This window comes from Delphinapterus leucas, chromosome 9, assembly GCF_059928025.1.
Source record: "Delphinapterus leucas isolate spDelLeu-1000000601 "Yukka" chromosome 9, BTC_Dleu_Yukka2, whole genome shotgun sequence".
Taxonomy (NCBI): Eukaryota; Metazoa; Chordata; class Mammalia; order Artiodactyla; family Monodontidae; genus Delphinapterus; species Delphinapterus leucas.
In genome coordinates, this window is record NC_143137.1 from 6,890,451 (window position 1) to 6,899,021 (window position 8,571).

The following is an 8,571-nucleotide window of genomic DNA, read 5'->3' on the forward strand; positions in this document are numbered from 1 at the left end:
TGTGGACACAACTGGAGGAGGATGAACTTACTCAGTCTTACAAACCTGGGGAGGGTCTCTGTGGATCCGGGACCCCAACCCCTAAGGCGGGATCCCAACCCCTAAGGTGGTGCTAGTGTCCCTGAGGTGACATGACAAAGCTGGCCCTATGAGCACTAAACTGCAGGTGGCAATCCCCTGGGATGGACTGTCACGGCCGGGGACACGGACAGGAACCCAGTAGGCAGGAAGGACAGAGCCCTGCTGGCAGGACCAACCAGGAATCCACCTGGCAAAGGACAAGAGAGGTTTACAGAGTCCCAGACCCAGCAGCACAGAGCAGAGCACAGAAAGGCGAACTGGGAGCTTAGAGACAATCATTTCTTCAGACGTTTCATCTCACCCAACAGTGAAAGGGTTGACTACATGGAGATCTGGGGCAACGGGAGAGAGGCCAGCCTGCATCCTAGGGTGTGGCATTGTATGCTCTGACCCATATCCGGTCCATGTGTGTCCAGTCTTCGAGGTGTTGCATGCTTGGCCAGGCCAGTGGGGATTTTGAGTCTCAGGTGCTCAGCACAAAAACCACCATGGAGATGTCACTATAGACCCTTCCAGCTTTCGGGGAATGCTCCCCAGGTTATACCTCCTCCAGCACTGACAGTAGAGGCTGTGAGCTGTGGGAGAAAAGAGCCCGTTGCTTCTACTAAGGCAGGGGGATGAGTTAGCAGTAAAGCAGGTCTGGCAACTCAGCCAACCCATTCTGAAGGGGCAACTGGGGCAGCACATGGAATGGTGTTAATTGGACCTTGCTGACATGGCAGGGGGTATAGCTCAGGGGTAGAGCATTTGACTGCAGATCAAGAGGTCCCCAGTTCAAATCTGGGTGCCCCCTACCCTTTTAGTCACTAAAGGTGGTAAGGGAGTTCCAATTTCCTCTCCGCTTGCTGAATCTGGCTTTGCAGCAGGTAAAGAGTCAGAGAAGACCCTTGGGACCCAAGCAAGGCAGCTCTGCTCAGACGATGTGTTTGTCCCACTCCTCTGGTCTTCCCACTCTCCCCTCCCCTGGTCTACCATGCAATCCTGCTTGTATGTTGATCTCCTGGCTGAGGATGAGGACTTTGTCCTTCGAAGGCAGCCAGAGAGAAATCTGAGATCACCTACAGAGGAAGAATAGTTGAACTGCTGGCTGACTTCTCAACAGTTGCAAAGGAAGCCAGAAGCTAGCGCAGTAACACAAGCAATATGTTGAGAGGAGATATCAGCCAACTTAGAATTCTACTCCCAGCCAAACCATTCTTCGAGAACAGACACAAGCTGTCGGAGAGTTTATGGCCAACAGATGCTCACTAAAGAAAAATCTAAAATATATACTTCAGAGAAAAGTAAAATGATTCCATATAGGAGGTCTGAGATGCAAGAAGGAATGTTGAACAAAGAAATTGGTAGATATGCAAGTAGATCTAAAAGTCGTCCATATAACAGTGTTAATGTCTAATTTATAAGGGTTTTTTTTTTTAAAGATAGAACTAAAATACTAGCTAACAATAATATTTTAGGAAAGGGCTCGTAAGAATTAAAATGTCTTTATGTAGTTGGGAAAGAAGATGAAGATATTGATTAACTTTAGAGTTTTAAAATTTGCATGCAGAAATTTGTAGTGTATCATTTTAGAAGTTGTAGTTTTGCTGAGAAAAAGGAGGTACGGGAATGAAGGGTATATGCTGATAGTCTTGCTAAACACTCATTAATTCTAATAATTTATTTGTTGATTCTTTTAGATTTCCTACATAGATGGCCATGTCATCTAAGAAATTTTTATTTCTTCTTTCCAATCCTTATTTTATCTCTTTTTCTTACCTTATCATAATGGCTAGAACCACCAGGATCATGTTGAAAAAAGGTGTTGATGGTAGATATCTTGTTTTATTCTGATTTCAAATGAAAAGCTTTCAACATTTCACCATTAAGAACATACTGTGTGGACTTCCCTGGTGGTGCAGTGGTTAAGAATCCGCCTGCCAATGCTAGGGGACACGGGTTCGAGCCCTGGTCCAGGAAGATCCCACATGCTGCGAAGAAACTAAGCCTGTGCATGACAACTGAGCCTGCGCTCCAGAGCTCGTGGGCCACAACTACTGAGCCCGCGTGCTATAACTACTGAAGCGCACGTGCCTAGAACCTGTGCTCCACAACAAGAGAAGCCACCACAATGAGAAGCCCACACACTGCAACAAAGAGTAGCTCCCTCTGGCTGCAACTAGAGAAAGCCTGCGCATACAGTAAGGAAGACCCAACGCAGCCAAAAATAAATAAATAAAATAAATTTATTTTTAAAAAAATGTTGTGGGCTACACTTTTTGTAAATGGTCTTTATCAGATTAAGGAATTTTCCTTCTATTTCTAGTTTGCAAAAAAATTTTTTAAATCATGGATCAATGTAGAATGTTCTCAAAACCACCCCTTTTTTACATCTATTGAGATAATAATATAATTTTTCTCCTTTAGTCTATTAACATGGTGAATTACACTTATATTGCTTTTTGTAAAATTAAACACACTTTGCATTCCAGATATAAAACTAGCTTGGTCATGAAGCCCTATCATTTTCATATATTTGTGGATTCAGTTATATAATAACTTATTTAATTTTTTGTACCTATATTTATGAGTGAGATTGGCCTATACATTTTTATATACTATCCTTGTTGGGTTTTGGTATCAAGGTTGTGCTAGCTTCACAAACGAAGTCGTACAATGTATACATCTTTTCTATTCTTAGAAAGGTTTTTATGCAAAAATAGAGTTATTTTGCATTAAGTAAGTGATAAAACTCACCAGTGAAACCACCTTATCTGAATTTTGGGAGGGAAACTTTCAAATAACTGTTTTAATAAAATTACTATTTAAAACTAGAGGACTATTCATCTTTTCTGTTTCTTCTTGTGTCAGCTTTGGTAAGTTGTAGTGTTTTTAAAGTTCTTGCTAAATTTCCACATAACATAGTCATAAAGTCCCTGGACTCTTAAAACATGATGCATGGATTCAGATTCTAGATCATAACTGACTGACCTTGGCAAAGTTGCTTAACTCTCTCAGCCTTAGTTTTGCCATATATAAAATGGGCACGATAATAGAAATGAGCGAAATAAGTACCTAGTTTGTGGAGTTGTTGTGAGGATAAATAAATTAGTATTTTAAAAGTATATAGAATAGTGCCTGCCACATGGTAAGTTCTTTGTACAGGTTTGTTAAATAGATTTAAATTTTTCTACATTATTTTTCGTAATGTTCTATGATTATTATTTTAAAGCCTAAAGACTGAAGCTTTTCATTTTCTTTTAATTTTTTAATTAAAAAAAAAAGTTTTCTGGCCACGCCACGCAGCATGTGGGACCTTAGTTCCCCGACCAGGGACTGAACCCGCACCCTTTGCATTGGAAGCGTGTAATCTTAACCACTGGACTACCAGGAAAGTCCCAATGCAGCATTTTTTTTTTGAATTTTATTTTATTTTATTTTTTATACAGCAGGTTCTTATTAGTTTATTTTATACATATTAGTGTATATATGTCAATCCCAATCTCCCAAGCAGCTTTTCTTTTTAATTCATGCTTTTGATTATTTTTGTCTGCTTTCTTATTTTTCTTATCATTTTCACCAAAAGTTAATCAAACTTATTCTGATTTTCAAAGGCCAACTTTTGGCTTTGTTAGTCATCTCTGTTGCGTGTTTGTTTTCCATTTCATTGATTTCTGCTCTTCCTTGTATTTCCTTTGTTTCTCGTAGTGTTCTTTTTTTAAAAAAAATTTATTTATTTATTTATTTATTTATTTATTTATTTTTGTCTGCATTGGGTCTTTGATGCTGCACGTGGGCTTTCTCTAGTTGCAGTGAGCAGGGGCTACTCTTCGTTGCAGTGTGAGGGCTTCTCATTGCGGTGGCTTCTCTTGTTCTGGAGCACAGGCTCTAGGCGCTCAGGCTTCAGTAGTTGTGGCTCACAGGCTCTAGAGCGCAGGTTCAGTAGTTGTAGCGCCCAGGCTTAGTTGCCCTGCGGCATGTGGGATCTTCCTGGACCAGGGCTCAAACCCATGGCCCCTGCACTGGCAGGCGGATTCTTAACCACTGTGCCACCAGGGAAGCCCTCGTAGTGTTCTTTTATCCAGTTTTTTCCCCTAACTTTTGACATGGATCCTTCGTTTATTTATATTTTTTCTTCTTTTCTAGTATATTGCTCAAAGCTATAAGTATTCCTTTAAATGCTGATTTAGTATCTGTCAATGGATGAGTGGATAAAGAAAATGTGGTATATATACATATATATATACACACACACACACACACACACACACATATATTTATATAATGGAATACTATTCGGCCAGAAAGAAGAAAATCCTGCCATCTGTGACAACATGGATGGAACTGGAAAAAAAAAAAAGTCAAACTCATAGAAACAGAGAGAGTAGATTGGTGGTTGCCAGGGGCTGGAGGGAGGGGGAAACGGGGAGATATTGGTCAAAGGATGCAAACTTGCAGGTATAATGAAGAAGTTCTGAGAATCTGCTGCACAGATTAATAATATTGTATTGTATACTTGAAAGCTGCTATGACAGTATATCTTAAGCACTCTCACCCGTCCCTGAAAAGAAAAGGTAACTATGTGAGGTGATTGCTGTGTTAATTAACTTGATCGCAGTAATCATTTCACAATGTATTTATATCATATCATCACATTGTACACTTCAAATACATTACAGTTTTATTTGTCAATTATGCTTCAATAAAGCTGAGGGGCAAAAGAAACTAAACAAAAAGTTCTAAATTATTCATGATGCTTTTGTCTGATTCTATTAGTTAGTGAGAAAAGTATGTAAAAATTTCCCACTCTAATTCTAGATTTGTTTTCTTTGCTATTCTGTCAAGTTTTTGCCTGACATATTTTGAAGCTATATTATTAGAAACATAAAAGTTAGGAATTCTTACATCTACCTGGTAAATTCAGCCTTTTAGCATAAATTCGTGATCTTCTCATCTCTAATAATATCTCAGGTCTTCAAGTCTATTTTGTCTGATAATAATATACACCCACTTTCTTTTTGTTAATGTTCTACAAGTCATATATTTTTTCATTCTTTTACTTTCAATCTTTCTGTATGCCTAAGTTTTAGACGTGTCTTTTGTAAATAAAACATAGTTGGTTGTTTTAACTCAATGTGATAATCATTGTCTTTTAATCTGGGGCATTTAATTTCTTTACTTTTAATGTAATTGCTGATGTTTTTGTATTCAAATCTACCACCTTATTTTGTGCTTCAATATGTGTCACTTATGTTTTTCTCTCCTTCTTCCTTTTTTTGTTTGATTGATTGAGATTTTTGTAATGCCATTATTTCCCTGTTAGTTTGAAAAATATAAATGCTATTTGTTCTATTTTAGTGATTATGCTAGAAACTCAATATGCATAGTTAGTTTTCAAAGTCTCAAAGTCTGTGGCTAACCAATAGCATATCCTCCTCTTAGGTAATACAAACATCTTAGAGCACTTTAACTCCACTTATTTTCCTCCCATCTTACGTTACTCCACATGTTGTTTTAACCTCATTATTGTTACTGTTTTATACAGTCAATGTTCGCTTAGATTTATTCATATACTTACTATTTCTTTGCCTCTTTCTTCCTTCCTAAATCTCTATCCTTCCATCCAGATCAGTTCCGCGCTGCTTAGAATATCCCCTTACGAATTTCCTTTAGTGCAGGCCTGGTGTTGATGAATTCTTTCAGTTTTGGTTTGTCTGAAATTGTCTTTATTTTACCTTCACTCATGAAGGATACTTTACCTGAGTACAGAATTTTATGTTAACAGTTACAGTGTTTCAGTACAGTCCCTCAGTATCCATAGGGGACTGGTTCCAGGATCTCCCACCCCAGATACTAAAATCCACGGATGTTCAAGTCCCTTATATAAAATGGCATAGTATTTGCATGTAACATATGTACATCCTCCCATATACTTTAAATCATCTCTAGATTACTTATAACACCTAATACAATGTAAATGCTATATAAATAGTTGTCAGTGTGAGGCAAATTCAAGTTTTGCTGTGTGGAACTATTTGGAATTTTTTCCCAGATATTTTAATTCTGCACTTGGTTAAATCTGTAGATGCAGAACCCATGGATACTGAAGGGCAACTGTACACACAATTCCACTGCCTTCTGGCTTTCATTGTTGCTCTTGAGAACTCAGTTGTTAATTTAACTGGCATTCCACTGAAAGTAATATGTCTTCTTTTTTATTATATTTTTAAGAGTTTCTTGTTATCTCCGATTTTCTGCAATTTTACTACAGTAACTCTAGGTATGGATTTCATCTTGCTTATTACGTTTGAGATTCATTAGGTTTCTTGAATGTAAGAACTGATGTCTTTCATTAGTTGTGAAATAATCTCAATGGCTGTCTCCTCAAATATTGCATCCACTTCATTCTCACCCATTTCTTCCAGGACTCCATTTAAATGGACATTAGACTACCTCATTGTAGCCTCTGTATTTACTACTCTCTATTCTGTGTTTGTCATACTTTTGTTTCTCCATGCTTTATTATGGATAGTTTTTCTTCCCAATGTTCCAATTCATTGATTTTCTCTTTAGCTGAATCTATTCACTGGGTAGAACATAGACATATTCATTGAGTGTTTAATTTTAGTTATTGATTTTTAGATATAAAATTTCTAAAAACTCAAAAAAAATTTTTCTAGGTTGTTCTCTTTTCAAATCTTCTTAGTCACTTTTTATGCTTTCCAGTTTCCTACTGAAATATTGAAGCTTGGCTTTTCTCTCCTTGAACACAGCAAGCACTGTCATTTTACAGTTCATTTCTGACAGTTCTAATTAAAAAGTCCCCGTGTTTAGTTATGTGATCTGTTGTTTCTGTTGATTTTCACTGATGGCATTTTGCTTCCCCGTGCACATAGTTATCCTTGACTGTGTGTTGAGCATTGTATTCAAAATTTTATTTGTAGAACTAACTCGAGGCTGGGGCTAATAATATCTTCCTTCATTTGCTTTTTCCAGGGACCTGAGCAGCTCTAGCAGTCAAAGGACCTCAGCATAATGTCAAGGCTTGAGTTTTCTGGGCCTTTCAGATGTCACAAAGACCAGTCACAAATTCTTGCAGTGGCTGTTTTCTTTCCGTTCACCCTTACTCCTCAGGATTCAAGCCCAAAGCCAGAGATAGTTTTACCAGTGTCCCTATTCAGGGGGGCCCAGAATTCTGATTTTTATCCCCCTAATCCTGGGAGGCTTCCAAAAGTTCCACTTAGCCTCTCAGCTGCCTCTTTTGGACTGAAAAACACACTCAGGGCCAAAACAGCCTGTAGTAATGGAGCATTAACTTTCTGTTTCCCAACCTTTTCAAATCTCCACCTAGTATTTTCTGTCTAAGGTTAGTTCTTTGATTCTTTTAATGAGATGTTTTTAATAGTTTTCCAGCTTTTTAATTTGTCTTCATAGGAAAGAGTGTTTCAAATCACCTTATCCATTAAGGAACGTGGAGATTCTTTTGCACCTTATCCATTAAGGAACGTGGAGATTCTTTTGCAGGTTTCTTTTTACCATTTATATCTCTTAACTATTTTATCTGGATTTTTAGATCTTATTATATAAAGTACGGTCTACTTTTAGGCGTTCTCACTAAGGAAATACTGACTGAGGTTCAAAAAAGAAAAAGTGGTGGGAGAGAAAGGAGGGAGAAGGGAGAATCAAGTGGTCCAAATCTGTGGTAGAGGCAACACCCTGAGAAATTCCCAGGGGGAGGAAAGAGGGTTTACTTTTGACGTGGTTTTCAAATCTTTACAGTCACTTCTGGAAATTAGGAAGGAAGATGCGTATACACCCTCTATACTTCTCAAGTGGTAGCAGCAAGAGCAAAGAGATAGTCTTCTTTCTGGAGATTACTGTAAGGTTGAGGAAATGAGAAACTGAAGTCTCCACACCAGCCACGAAGGACGAGTCCCCAGGGGGAGTGGGGAGGAAACTGGGTTAACTTCATCAGCCTCTTCAGAGAAATGTGTGATAGTCAAGGGAGGATAGTCTGTGTGATAGTCAAGGGAGGATACTTGGAGCTGGTCCTAGCCCGGACCCTAAATTTGTATAACAAGACATAGCACATTAATTTAAATTTCAAATGTGGAAGGAAGGGCCTGAAATTACAATTTCTGTTTCAGTAATTGAAAATGTGAGCAAAGCAGCGGGCATGTGGATTTGAACCTCTTGATATGCAGTCAAATGCTCTACCCCTAAGCCATACCCCCCACTTATGTTGAGCTTTTCATTAGCACCTTTTCACCCATGGTGCTGCTTTCTCCTTGCCTATTCTTCCTTGCTCTTTCCACATGTCCCAGGAGGTGGCAGGTCTTCTCCACTGTAGTTCCCTCTCCTGTCTTCCCCTCTCCAGCCCTCCTCTTCCTCAGGTCGTGGTAATGGCACCACCCTTTACACCTGGTCATTTGAGTCTATACTACTGGTTCTACTTCAGCCGGCACATAGTTAACAGGAAAAGGCCGTTGGTTCCGGGTCTTTAGTGAACCT

At 38.7% G+C, this 8,571-nt stretch overlaps 1 non-coding gene across 1 annotated transcript; it reads left to right on the forward strand.

The window, feature by feature from the left end:
* The first annotated feature begins 802 nt into the window (after nt 1-802).
* Nucleotides 803-874, forward strand: TRNAC-GCA (transfer RNA cysteine (anticodon GCA)). Its single transcript has one exon. It is a non-coding gene; the product is annotated as a tRNA-Cys (tRNA).
* Nucleotides 875-8,571: the final 7,697 nt, after the last annotated feature.